Source organism: Linepithema humile, chromosome 5, assembly GCF_040581485.1.
Source record: "Linepithema humile isolate Giens D197 chromosome 5, Lhum_UNIL_v1.0, whole genome shotgun sequence".
Classification (NCBI taxonomy): domain Eukaryota; kingdom Metazoa; phylum Arthropoda; class Insecta; order Hymenoptera; family Formicidae; genus Linepithema; species Linepithema humile.
Genome location: NC_090132.1, coordinates 12,219,382 through 12,234,628, shown reverse-complemented (window position 1 = coordinate 12,234,628; position 15,247 = coordinate 12,219,382). Strand labels below are relative to the sequence as shown.

At 37.4% G+C, this 15,247-nt stretch overlaps 1 protein-coding gene across 1 annotated transcript in view; it reads left to right on the top strand.

Moving 5' to 3' along the window:
* Positions 1-15,247, top strand: part of LOC136999858 (odorant receptor 10-like) — a 233,579-nt gene that overhangs the window by 20,452 nt on the left and 197,880 nt on the right. The window lies entirely within an intron of this gene.

Sequence of the window (15,247 nt, the reverse complement as noted above, 5' to 3'; positions counted from 1 at the left end):
TCGGCACTATTTGATCTATTTTGAATAATAGAAAAGAACAGAAATTTTTTCTTTCTCGTTTTTACTGCGCGTTATGATTCGCAACGGCAGCGAAGGCGATGTTTGCTTCTTAATCAGTGAACTCTATATTATACTAGAATGCTCACATAATATTTTAAAACCAGGCTAAATAATAAAAGAGGCAGGTAGATTAGGGACCATTCCATTCCTTGTTTAGTAAATTCTGATTGGTTAATGTTATTTACGATATTATCTATGTCCTTGCTTGCAAACATTGGTCTTTACTATTGTTACGTTTTGATCAGACTCCACGATTCTTTTCTTCTCGGATGAACGAAAACACCAGACTGAACACCAGAAAACGCGGCACAGACCAAAAGTTCTAAAAGATTATCTTAATGCCGGAATTGGCTTTCCTATGGAGTTTTGTGAATTCGATTTTTCTCACAGAATCTTAAGTAAAAGTAGCAGGTGGCGTTGACATTCCAAACCCTCTTAACCAACCAGCACTCACCTATTGGCGCCAAAAGGCCATAAAATTGAAACTTTACTTTGCTTTAACTAGAATTTTCACTTACTCCAGATGGTAAACTAAGAGATAAGCTGCCATTTGTAGGCAGCTAGTTTACACTCATGGATTCCGATAAAGGGGAATCCTTTTAAATAGATAAAATGTGCTGAGCAATGGTCGGAGTTGAGCGCCAAGAAAGCGTTTAAATTTAACACCGCGCACGTGTTCGGTAGGTCTGGAAAACCAAGATGCGTTAGCTATGTTCTCCACGCGACTCCAGGGATACGCGACCGTCATAAATTGTCTAAAATATTAGATCCGCAATCTTACGCAACAAGACACTGTCCCCTTGTACCCCACCGAATTTTAACCTTCCAATCAGATAGTCAAGAATTAGATCAACTGCTTCTATAGACTACACATCGGTTCATCTTATACCCCAAAGATTACGCCTACCTAGATCTTAAGATACGGAGATGCGCCCCCCCCCCCCGCCAAGTTAATTAACACTTTCTGGATTATGTAATATTAAAACCTACCCCCACTGTACGGATCTTCCATATGTATGGACCCAAAGCAACGCTACTTCTTATTCATTAAGACCCTTTTATACTATCCCCATCATAAATGATATTATTATCTAAACCCTAATCCTATTAGCTGGAAGTGACACCATCCTTCCCCGCATTAAAATTTCCTTGTAAAACTAATTCTTATTTGACCTCCGCCTCGAAATTCTAAAATTTTTCGAATGGATTCACCTAAAGAAAAAGATATAAAAACACGTGTTGGAGCCGTTCTGACACAGTTCTTCTTCAACAGTTTTTCCACCGTTTTTTCTCATCATTTTTGTTGCGCGGTCCATGAAGGTTTCCCGGAAAAATTCGAACTTAGTCGTTAGCGATTTACTCAGATCGGGACTTACAATTAATTGTTAGTCGCGTTGAGGCTTTCCACCAACCCAAGATGGCGACTGACACGACCGCGTCTATTTAAACCACTAGTACAGTAACAAATAGATCCACACAATTTATTACCAGAAAACCCTCAGGATTCTCCTCAACGTCAGTCTTCTTCCAAACCCAAATCACTATCTCTCGCAGAATTATATTCGTCCATACTCTCTTTAATTAATCAACTTCCGGACGAATTGTTAGATTTTGATCTCGCTGATCGAGACAACCTGTCCGGACATATCTCCCGCTATCACAGTGGAATATTTCGATCCACACCCCTATCTCCCTAATGTAGAATTTTCCTGTCCAGATTATCTAAATTTCTTTCTTTCCCATGAGGAGTGACACACCTCACACTTTTGTGAGGTATGAAAATCTCAAAAGACCCTCCGGGCACGATTCCCGAGGGAGTATGGGATTCATAGAGCCTCCATAGAGCCATGGATATTTAGGCTCTGTTAACGGAAGACGGTGCCTACCTACTACTAAAACCTCACCTTCTTAATTAAAGCCAAGGCCTTGACTGAAGAGCCGTCTCGGCAATTGCCAGAGTATGGCATTATTTCGAGACGATCCTCCATCGGCCCTGTCCTAGACTACGGGGTCCACAATAAAAACTGGGGGTACCAGCCCCAGATATCAAATGGAGGGAGGAACGGACCTCGGCTTCTCCAGAAAAAGCGTCGGAGGTGGGACCAAGGCCCACCCAACCCTATGTAGAAAAAAAACACGCACCGCGCGAATTCCTTGGTTTAATGACCGAAAAAAAAATAGAGGGCTACCCCCTTGTCACTAGAGGCAATTACCCGGCTCAACCTAGTCCGATTCGGACTCCAGCAGAACTGGGTATGTTAACCCAGGGACTCTGCGCGTTTGCCGCTCTCTCTCTCTCTCTCTCTCTCTCTCTCTCTCTCTCTCTCTCTCTCTCTCTCTCTCTCTCTCTCTCTCTCTCTCTCTCTCTCTCTCTCTCTCTCTCTCTCTCTCTCTCTCTCTCTCTCTCTCTCTCTCTCTCTCTCTCTCTCTCTCTCTCTCTCTCTCTCTCTCTCTCTCTCTCTCTCTCTCTCTCTCTCTCTCTCTCTCTCTCTCTCTCTCTCTCTCTCTCTCTCTCTCTCTCTCTCTCTCTCTCTCTCTCTCTCTCTCTCTCTCTCTCTCTCTCTCTCTCTCTCTCTCTCTCTCTCTCTGCCAACTCCTTGGTGGTAAGAACTGTTCGGCAGAGGGAGTTTACGGCCTTTCAAGCGTCTGAGAACATTGCCTCGACAATATCCCAGGCGGACCCCAATCTTGAGGGTCAAGTCCAGTCTCTGTTCTGCTCAAGCAGTGGGCAATGCTCCAACGTGTGTTGAGCATCATCCCGGACTTCGCCGCAATAAGCGCACCTTGGAGAGGGTTCTTTTCCAATGCGGCTGAGGAACGCACCAAAACAACCATGCCCCAAAAGCATCTGCGTGAGGTGGAAAGTCAGCATGCCGTGTTTCCTTTCCACTCATGTCATTAGCCTCGGGGCTATGGCGTCCGACACCCTGCGCCCGTATGTTCTGCACGTTGTTAGGCACTCTTGGACGGCCGACTTCAACGCGTCAGCCTTAATGCGTGCACTAATGCGTGCATCCACCACCGTCCCTTCGAGAATCAACCACTTCTGGTTGCGGTATACCGAAGCGCACATCCTGGTGAGGATGTCGAAAGGATACCTCACACTTACAAGGAAATCATCACAAGTGTCCCTCTCCGATTTGATTCTCGTTGAAATATGTTGCAAAGCATATAATTTTAGGTGACATGTATTTTTTTATACGTGCCTAATTGAAGGTTTAAGGGATGATACTCTTTGAAAGAAAAACAGATTTTTTCTATGTAAATATTATGAAAACAAAAACAAATATAAAAAATGTTTGGAATAAAAATTTTATAGTACATTATGGTATTTTATAACCGCGTAGCTGGATTTTTTAAAATGTTATATTTTCTAATTTACCCCCACCCCTTGTTATTATTTTTGCGAGTTTCAAAATTTTTATAATGTGAAAAATTGTAGAATTTTTTACGTTGAATTCAACCATATGTGATTTTATTATGTTTCAAAATCGCATCTTTTAAAAATAAGCCGTTAATGTTACACTTGTATCCTCCGACGGGGGAGTTCAAAATATTAAATTCGGAATCCGCCGGAAAAAGTTTAATAATAACTGTAGCCAAGAATTATCCCCAACAAATAGATTTTATTTCCTTGGAAAAATCTTGAGTTTTCTTAAAGTAAAAGTTTGCGTTCTTCTTACAACTAAGTTCCGTTATATGTTTATTCTGATCTTTTATACTCAGAACTTTGAGATAACGTACGTTCATACTTTTTCAAAGATTTGTCACGACCCGCCGTCGTGGTCTCGCGACGGCGTTTTTATACTTGTTAGAATTTAGACAGAGGGGATATTTTAGCAACAGCAATCATTTGCAATTTTGGAAGTCTTTTTGATCGAACTCCGTATCTACGTTGCACGATTCTTCGATAACTCGTACGAGCCGGAAATATACTGAGTTGTCAGCGCTTTTATCTTTCGGATTTCTTGTTAAGAGGTTCCGAAAGAATATTATAATATTTCAATAATTTTACAATTGTAATTACTTTGACTTTCTTATTATAAAATAATAATTTGAAAGAAGTTATTAAAGTCGGAGCTAGAACTTAGTGCTCAAATAAATATTTTTATTAATATACAGGGTACCCCAGAATTCGTGGACACGAAATGTACAGTGTGATTATCCGTGCCAGAAGAAGTAACTTTTGCCTCTGGTAAAATTGTGTCTGAACATTATTTCTCAAATAAGAGTTAACTTTAAGCTAACGAATGAGCACTCTAAGGTTACGCATGAATCAAGAGCGGTGCGCGCACGGCGTGCGTGGCGCGTGAGCGTGTACGCTATTTAATTATTTTGTTAAAGATTTTGTAAGAACTATGCCTAATATTTAAATATCGCTATTTTGAATACTTACTTAATAAGAGAACACTTTCTAATGGATATCGGCATGCCGAAGCAACAACTAAAAATAAAATAAGCAGATTAGATAACACGTGAATAATTTTGATTTAAGATTATTATTCCAATGTTCTAAAAGTGTTGTGAGCCTAAAAAGGGCCGATTAAATGTTTATGCTCAAAATGCATTCCTTTCATTTGTACACACATATTTGCTCTACGTATAAGATTTTTTTGTGCACGTTGGATTATTTCGGGTGTGACGCTTGCTATTCATGCGTAACCTAGAGCGCTCATTCGTTAGCTTAAAGTTACTCTCATTTAAGAAGTAATGTTCAGACACAATTTTGCAAGAGAAAAAAGTTACTTCTTCTGGCACGGATAATCACACTACATTCCGTGTCCGCGAATTCTGAGAACCCTGTATAACCATTTGCACAAACTTTTCGACCATATTTTTTATCATTTTCAGTGTGTAATATCTAAGTCTAACTAGTCTTAAAACACACGCATAATATCTTAAATTATCGTTCTTAACATTACAGCGTATAACATTCATATCCTCTATTTCCCATATAGCAAAATTTCATCCTACGGATGTCCGTGGGATGTAATGTAAAGGATTTTCAGATATCCCTGGGATGTCTGTACAAAGCCGTAAGATATCCGAATATCCGCTTTTCAGATATCCGTAGGACATCCAAAAATAAATCCCTGGGATATCCCTGGGATATCCTACATATGATTAAATTAAATCCCAACAATGTTTCCTGGATATCTTTTTTTATCCAGATAAAATCCAGATAAAATCGTTGAATATAGGATGGTGTTTGTGGCGGCTCACCGCCACACCGCTACACTGAAGCGGCATAATACGCCGCGGCGCCGCTACGCGCCGTAGGGCTTCTGCCGAGTTACGAGCTTGCGGCTACACCACCAGGTTGCGCAGGCGGTGAAAAGCTTTCTCGCGATCAAGCATCGATCGAAGCTGTATAAAAGAGCTTCGTCGCAGATTTTTCTTCACTCACTCGCTTCAAGGCGAGCTCTTACTAAGGGCCCTTGAACGGAGTCACAGCTCTGCTTCGAAGAGCGCAACCAGCAAGTCTTCTCGACTTTTCACAGTGCCTGGAAAGGCACGGAAGCGAGAGACTCAGTCCCAGCTCTGACCGTACACCTCACATAGGATGTGCATCTACGGTCAGCTGACGCACCAGCATCGCCGTCGCCACCACAGACTCTACAGCGGAAAACAATTCCCTTAGAGTTCTGTGCCCGGTTGACTCGGCCCCCACGGGACACTCACGTTCGAGAGGACATCCGAATGCGAAGGCCTCTCCCGCCTCGGCTCGCAGACTCACTTGCGCCACCGAGAGCCGGACGGTCGCAGCGCATGGCACAACGGAGACATACTCCACCGCAACGCAAACCTCGCCGCCTAGGGCTTGCTCACAGAGCAACTACCATGCAGAGGATCGCTTCCCGCACGGAATACTTCCGACACATGGGAAAGGGATGCAACATGCACCCTCGCAAGAATCGTTCTTTTTAGGACCCGATTCCAATCATGCAGACGCGGCCGGTAATATATTACCGCGCCCGTCAACTTTCATTCTAAACTCGCGGCCTTACACTTTGCCGCAAATGTGCCGCTGGCGCACTCAAGCTCCAAACACAACTGTACATACATACTTCTCTCTGACAAAGAAATAAACACATTTCTACACAATTGACTCTATCTCACTTCTCACCAGTTCGAACACATCCTTAGGGCAATAAGCTTATAGTGTTCATAATCCGATCTTATATTCGAAATTATTTTAAAACCTCATTCAATCAATAAAATGATTGCGCAACATTATTTCATTAGTTGAATGAAATCATAAGACAATTCTAAATATAAAATCGGACTATAAATACCACCCAGAAAAATATCTATTTTAAATATTTATTTAAAATGTCTTTAAAAAATATATTTTTTAAAAAGATTTAAACAGAAATGTTTAGTTTTAAGTTAAGGAAGCAATAAAACAGTAATCTTAATAAGTGACGTCTCTCTCTTTTTCTCTCGAAAAGTTTTATATTAATTATTATTTATATTTTAAAAAATTACGACAATCTCGCTTTAATGACACCACTATCAAGATATTGTTTTATTACTACTTTTTATTACTCTTTTAAAACTAAACAATTCTAGAAACATTTTTTTAAAATACATATTTTTTTCAAATATTTTATATAGACATTTGACATGTAAGTATCTTTATGAGCATAAAGGAAAGATTATTAGCAAAATTTTTAAAAATAAAAGCTTCTATTATATTACATTATTTTAAGAAATAGACACATTTCAAAAAAGGTAAAGTATGTATAAGTAATATAAATAATAGTACATTTAAAGCATATTTTATTATAAAATATGTAATTTTAAAAAATTTTTTTAAATTTTTTATTTACTATATAATGAAAAAATAGTCACAATAAAAATAAAATTTATATAATATATATATATATATATATATATATATATATATATATATATATATATATATATAGCACAAAAATTAATATAAAATATATAAATAAAAATTGTAGTAGTGGTGTTCTACTAGCCAACATCTCGCAAACATAACCTTATTTGTGATATACAGGATGTCCCATTTTAAATTACGCACCTGAATATCTCGTCAGGGGAGCCACCAATCCGAAATTAACCCTTACAAAAGTTGTTGGTTTGGAGGGGGACATCCGATGATGACCTTGGCATGTACACCCTAGGTTAAACTAATGTTCATCGGATGTCCCCCTCCGAACTCAACTTTTGTAAGGGTTATTTTCGGATTGGTGGCTCTCCTGACGAGATATTCAGGTGCGTAATTTAAAATGGGACATCCTGTATATAGAAAGATGAACTGCGTATGATATAATAATTTGAAAGTTACAGCATTTTAACATAAAATACAAAATATCTTGTAAAACATTCAATTTTTGGGAATCTTACCTTAATACTTTTATGCGTAAAATAATGAGACAAATCAATTGATATAAAGAAAACTCATAGTTGCTTTAAAAAAAAAATATGCAGCTGCATGTTGCAAATTACATATTTTTTCCTAAAAGCAACAATGTGTTTTCTTTATATCAATTGATTCGTCTCATTATTTTATGCATAAAAGTATTAAGGTAAGATTCCCGAAAATTGAATGTTTTACAAGATATTTTGTATTTTATGTCAAAAAGCTGTAACTTTTAAGCCTTATAACTCGAAAAGTACTTAATAAAAAATAACTTCATTATAGTGTTTCGGAAACGTCTTGACACTAGCTTTAAGAATATGTAATAGAAAATAGGAGTTTCCATTTAAGATTTCAAAGTTGACTTTCGCGGTGTCTTTCAAGGTCACATGAAAGTCATTTCAATATAACCATATAATAGACCAGTTAATATACTAAAACTTTTGTATCGAACATTTTCTTCCATAATCATTATTTTCCAAGATATTTGACGTTACGGAACTTTCTCCCATCACTGTATATACTGGCTTCTCGAATCAAGAACTCGATGACCAAGTTCTAGTATCGTCATATAATAGAAATAAATATTTTCTCTATATATACTTGTACTTTGATCTTAACAAATAGACGGATTAAAATTATATTTGTATGTTATATGTGTGTCTACGCATGCACACAAAATTAAATTTGTTCTCTGTTCAAATTAAGCAAAAAAAAATGTCTTACTAAAAAATATTTATGTAAGAAATCTTTTGCTAAATTTGAAGAAACAGCAATTTTAATGTACGTATATTTTTTGTACTAAAAATATCTTCAGGAAATCCTACGATTAACTATTTATTATCGATTTGTATCGTTGGGATCATTTTGATCAAAATGGGATGTCCCACGGAGATCGTACATAAGATATCCACAGGACATGCTACACGGGATATCCTCAGGTAATCCTACGGATAACGTTCTACTCTGGATCAAACTGGGACCATTTCGATCAAATTGGGATGTCCTGGGGAGATCTTTGCTATGTGGGTTTAGTATTATAAATTATCTTCTAAAATAAGTTAATTGTAGTTTCCGTTAAAAATTTCTTTCTGTCGTGGTCATTATTAGGGCAATTATCCTATTTACCATACGTATCAACGTTTTATGATACAGTAAATCTCAATGCAGACAAGGCCCTTCGTTATATTAGTTGACGTATTCTCTTTTACTTTTAGTAAATTAATAAATTTTACTTTTAAAAATGTTAAAACGTATATTTTATATCAAGTTTATTGAGAGAAGGTCGGATAAATATTAGGAGCGTGACTGACATAGAGAAGAGTTTCGTGTAAACAGTCGTTGCACACGCGTCGATCCTAATCCCTAAGAGAAATCCTATGTTTCAGTCACGCCCTAAAGATTTAATAAGCATTGCTAACATTAATGTTCGAACTAGTGATCTAGTAACATTTATTATCTGCTCTTCCACTCTTTTGGATTTAGATGACAGCGATATGGATCAATTATGTACGTTCAAATTTATTCATTTTTTTTACACATTAAAGATTACTTTCATAACGATTCATTTATTATTTTTTAGAGTTTCAACTTTTCAATGTTTTTTTAACTCAACCAATTTTGCGGCTGGTTTGCATCTCGCTCTATGGAATACATGATACTACATCTAATTTCTCTACTGTCTCTACGTTATGAGATACAAGCTATTTATTTTGTTAAATCATATTTGTTTTCAAGCGCATTTTATTTTATAAGCACATATCTCAATGTATTAACCAGCGTCCGTTTATGTTTGAATTTTATTTATCTGTATGACACTGAAGAAGGCCTGATGTCAGTATGTTTTCATATATAATATAATTGTTTTGCACGAAGACCTAGCGTTGGCTCTCTAAGCTCCTTTCTTTTATTTCATAAAATATTCATTTTTTCTTGATTTTATCTGAATATTTTTGAAACCGTGTGAGCTTCGGCGGACGCGGAGTAGCTCGCCGGAATCCAGGTTCGGTCGGTTGGGGGTATGTCAAATAAAACAAATGCTCGTTTATAACAAAGTAAAGAAACAACGTTTATTAAGTAAAATGTTGAAATGACTTGCTTCAAATGATCTGCCTCAATGTTCGTGTGTACATGCGAAACGTGTGCGAAGCGAATTCGAAAGAACAGATAAGTAGCGTAAAATAGAAAAGTATCGGTGCGATCGGTATAATAACAACGGTGAAATAATTAGTCAAAGCGGCGTGGAATAATCGTAAAAGTATCGGTGAGATTAGTTTAAGCAACGGTGAAACAATTAGTAAGCAATAGCGAAATAGTTATTGAAGCGGCGTGAAATAAATACAAAGCAGCGTGAGATAAAGATGAAGTATCGGCAATAGTGAAATAATTATTTGGGTGAACGGCGAAATAATTACTGAAAGCGGCGTGAAATAAATCCGAAGTATCGGCAACGGTGAGACAATTATTTAGGCGAACGGCGAAATAGTGATTAAAGCGGCGGGAAACAAATACAAGAGCGACGGTTAAATAAATATGAAAGCGACGGTGAAATAATTATTTAAGCCAACGGTAAAATAATTATTTAAAGTAACGGTAAACGAATTATTAAAGTTCGACGTGAGGCGTCTCGGTGCGATCGGTGAGAGCGCGGACGATCGTGTCGCAACGGTTGGTACAACGCAACGCTCGTCGGTGAGTGCGTTCGTGACGGTATCGCGAGTCCGTTCGATCGTAGATCGTGACGGGTCGCTTGACGGCGCGGATTGATCGACGTAGTTTGCCCGCCGGATGGATTCTGCGGATGAATCCCGGTGCGCGGTAACGCGAGATTAGGAACAGGTCGTCGAGTACGCTCGACGGGAGTACGAGAACGCTCGCACTAAAGGCTTTGAGGCCGAATCTGGTCGGCGGACGTACGAGAACACTCGTACGAAGGCGGATTTAGAGCGGCGACTTGACTAAGTATGAGGGAATGCCCTGTATACGAAGATCGATGCCCGGAGGAGCCGAGTACGCTCGACGGGTATACGAAAACGCTCGTATCGGAGATAGAAACGGTATCGAGAACGCTCGTATACCTGGAATAAGGCATAGAATCCGAGTACTCTCGGTCGGACTACGAGAACGCTCGCAGCAGGATTGTTCGCTGGCTAACAGCGAACAGGATCTAGTGAGAAGACGTACAGCCGGGCCTCTTTTATACCCGGCTGGCAGCCGAATGGCTTCGAATCGGCAAGCATCGGCGGTTTCGGCGGCGAGTCCCCCACAAAACGGAATTTCGGAACGGCGGGTGTGGGGGATTTTTGGCGATTGATCGCCGTTGTTTTGATAAGAAGTTTATCGGTGCTCGATGCGCCCTTGGTGGGCTACGGACGATGGACGGTCCGTAGCCGTAACGATGCAGCTTGCGGACTGCACCGTTACATTTTTAATGTAAAATAATGAAAAGAATCGATTATACAGGGTGAGGAAAAAGTACCAGGACATTTAAATAACTTCTAAACGGTTTGAGATATCGGATTGAAATTTACAAGATTACAATGGTATCACACAATCTATCACATAACACCAAAAACGCCCATTTTGACACCCCCGGGTGGCGGGGGGAAGGAAGGGCGAGAAAATTTTAAATGGAATGTGGGGTCGAGTAAGGGTTCGTTTGAAAGAGCTTTTCGAGATGAGAACAACGCGATGTCGCCGAAGTCTCTACGATTTTTTTTCGCAGAGTTATGATCATTTAAACATTGAGATTTCGCAGTAGCGGAGGGCCCGCGACGGTCTTGCACACACACACATACACCCCCCCCCCCACACACACACACAGTAGAGGTGGTTTGGAGTCGTTAATTACTGCGCAAGCACGCACACCCCACATGCCTTCCTACATGCAATTTTATCCACACGTGTCCGCGGAAAGTCTTTCTCAAGTCCTTGTCGTGGGCCCTCCGCTACTGCGAAATCTCAATGTTTAAATAATCATAACTCTGCGAAAAAAAATCGTAGAGACTTCGGCGACATCGCGTTGTTCTCATCTCGAAAAGTTCTTTCAAACGAACCCTCATTCGACCCCACATTCCATTTAAAATTTTCTCGCCCTCCTTCCACCCCCCGCCACCCGGGGGTGTCAAAATGGGCGTTTTTGGTGTTATGTGATAGATTGTGTGATATTATTGTAACCTTGTAAATTTCAATCCGATATCTCAAACCGTTCAGAAGTTATTCAGGTGTCCCGGTACTTTTTCCTCACCCTGTATATACAGGGTGTCAATTAAATCCCGGGACGGCTGAATATTTTCTCATGTCAGGTATTTTTGAAAAAGGTCAAGGTCATTTCTGAAGTAATTTTCAACGAGGAATTTAACGGTGACCTTTAATTTGACCTTGAGCTTGACCTTCAAGGTCATTTCAAGGTTAGGTTAGGTTTTTTAAATAGAAACCCCTATTTTTGATTCCAAAATCTAATAGCTGGTGTCAAGAGCTTTTCAAAACACTATAATGAAGTTATTTTTTATTAAGTACTTTTCGAGTTATGAGGCTTGTAAATTACAGTATTTTGACATAAAATACAAAATATCTTGTAAAACATTCAATTTTTGGGAATCTTACCTTAATACTTTTATGCATAAAATAATAAAACGAATCAATTGGTATAAAGAAAACATATAGTTGCTTTCAAGAAAAAGTATGTAGTTTGCAACATCCAACTGCATACCTTTTCTTGAAAGCAACTATGTATTTTCTTCATACCAATTGATTCGTTTTATTATTTTATGCATAAAAGTATTAAGGTAAGATTCCCAAAAATTGAATGTTTTACAAGATATTTTGTATTTTATGTCAAAATACTGTAATTTACAAGCCTCATAACTCGAAAAGTACTTAATGAAAAATAACTTTATTATAGTGTTTTGGAAAGCTCTTGACACCAGCTATTAGATTTTGGAATCAAAAATAGGGGTTTCTATTTAAAAAACCTAACCTAACCTTGAAATGACCTTGAAGGTCAAGCTCAAGGTCAAATTAAAAGTCACCGTTAAATTCCTCGTTGAAAATTACTTCAGAAATGACCTTGACCTTTTTCAAAAATACCTTACATGAGAAAATATTCAGCCGTCCCGGGACTTAATTGACACCCTGTATATTATATACAGGGTGTTTCATTTTAAAAACCCCACGTAAATAACTTTTTAAAGAGACATTTTCAAGAAAAATGATTCAGACCAAAGTTGTTGAGTTTGGAGGGGGACATCCGATGATGACATTGGTTTAACCTAGGGTGTACATGTCAAGGTCATATGGAGGTCAAATTTGTTTTTTTAAATAGAACACTCTATTTTTGATTCCAAAATCTAATAGCTGGTGTCAAGAGCTTTTCAAAACACTATAATAAAGTTATTTTTCATTAAGTACTTTTTGAGTAATGAGGCTTGAAAGTTACAGCATTTTGACATAAAATTCAAAATATCTTGTAAAACATTCAATTTTCGGGAATCTTACCTTAATACTTTTATGCGCAAAATAATGAGACGAATCAATTGGTATAAAGAAAACACATAGTTACTTTCAAGAAAAAATATGTAATTTGCAACATGCAACTGCATACTTTTTTTTAAAACCAATGTGTTTTCTTTATACCAATTCATTTGTCTCATTATTTTGTGCATAAAAGTATTAAGGTAACTTATTAAAAAATAAATTGGCTGTATTGACCCAGAGCCGGGTGTTAGATGCTCAAAAAATAATAAGTAACTAAATTGTCAGTTCATACGTTTTGGCACATTTATTTCGGCCATCTTCAGTGATAATAACAAAATAAGTAAACAAACGTTACAAAAGAAACATGCAATAATAAAAACAAATATGTTCCGCAAGGCTAACGCATATCGGTTGACAAAATTTAAAAATTCGTTGTAAAATAAAATATACAAAGTAAATTAAAATAATAATGAATTATTATCGCAAACGCAAAGTCATAGTATAATAAAAGCAGGTCAGAAGGTCTTACTTGAGTGTCCATGATAAAATGTAGAAGTAAATGTGTCTTCAAAATTCGAACCAATTATGAGTCAATGTGTTCTAATATGCGACATGTAACAGCAACGCTCTGAAGACATTTTTCCTTTTGCCACACCTTCACTATGCTTAACGGATTGCAAGAAAAAGAAGCCGACGAGTGGTCGGTCAATCTATGAAAATTATGAATAAAAGAAGTAAAATAGAGACTATTACAAAAATGTGAAACGAATATAACCCAACACACGAATGGAAAAGACGTTAGTCACATGATTTGCAAGAAAAACAGAGCAACATTTACCTTTGATTATAATATCAGTTGAATATAAGAAGGTCCAAAGATTATAAAGTTTGATAAAATGTTTTGGTGTCCCATTAAAAAGTTGAAATCCTTAAGGATGGAATAAAACTTTGATATGTCAATTCGGATATATGTCAGATGAGTGAATGATGAAATTGAAATGAGCACAGATTTTGGTAGAAGGACTAGGGGCCGATCTATTAGAGGAATAGAGGGAAGGGAAGTAAGGAATATGGAAGAGGGGAGAAAAGGAGGGGGATCTAAGAAGAGTCTAAAAGGAGGGAAATTTTCGAAGGATGGGTAGGTAAGAGTTAGGAAGGAAATCCGTGTCACTTTGTTTATTAAGGCTGTTCTGTTGTTTTTTTATGTGTAACATTTCAGAAATTAACCTTTTGCTATAAGATGGTTCTCTATCTAAAACCTCGATTTGATCCCATTCAAAATCATGATTGTGTTCTAATCTGTGGCTCGAAATGGTAGAGGGAGAACCAGATCTTTTATTAATGTCATTGCGATGCTCTTTGATTCTAGTTCGAAGTTGTCTCTTTGTTTGGCCTACATAAGAGGCATCACAATCATGACACGAAATTTTATAAACCACTCCGCTTTGTTGCATAGGATCAAGAAAATCTTTGCCAGTTTTTATAAATTTGTCTAATCGGTTATTACAATAGTAGGCAGTATTAAAATTGTATTTTTTAGAAATGGACGTAAGTTTTTCGGAAATATTGTTAACATATGGGATTATAAAAAATTTGGTTCCTCTCTCTTTAAATTGAGATGTATTATTTTTATTATTATGTAGTAAGAATTGAATCCTTTTATTAATAGTAGAAAAAATAAATTCTAAAGGGTAGCAATTATTTAGCAAAATCGAAATTGTGTGTTTTAAATTTTTTTGTTGAAATTTAGGATGTGATAGTCGAAAAATTTTATCTACTAGATTTATAATGACACCCTGTTTATGTATCAAAGGATGTTGGGAATGGAAATTTAGGTATCTTCCAGAGAAAGTAGGTTTATGGTATATATCAAAAATAAGTCTGTTGTTATCGTTAATGATTAAAATATTTAAAAAGCTAATCTGGTTGTCCGTACTAGTTTCCAAAGTAAAGTTTAGTCTCTCGTGTATTGAGTTAAAAACGTTAAGAATATTCTCAAATTCATCACCATCCGCTGATAATAAAATGTCGTCTACATATCTATAGTAAAACCTCAAATTACAAGTTAACCGACCAATCGCCTCCTCCTCCAAGTCCCGCATAACAATGTCGGCCAAGACAGGTGACAAAGGGGAGCCCATGGGTGTGCCAAAAATTTGTCTATAAATAGTTTGATTAAACGTAAAAAACGTGGAGTTCAAAACCAAATTCACCGCAGTCATAAAATCATTTTTGTTTAGATGAGTATACTTTTTTATAAGGTCCCATCTCTTGGTCAAACTAATGTTAATATTACTTTTACAACTAGGACATCGTTTTAAT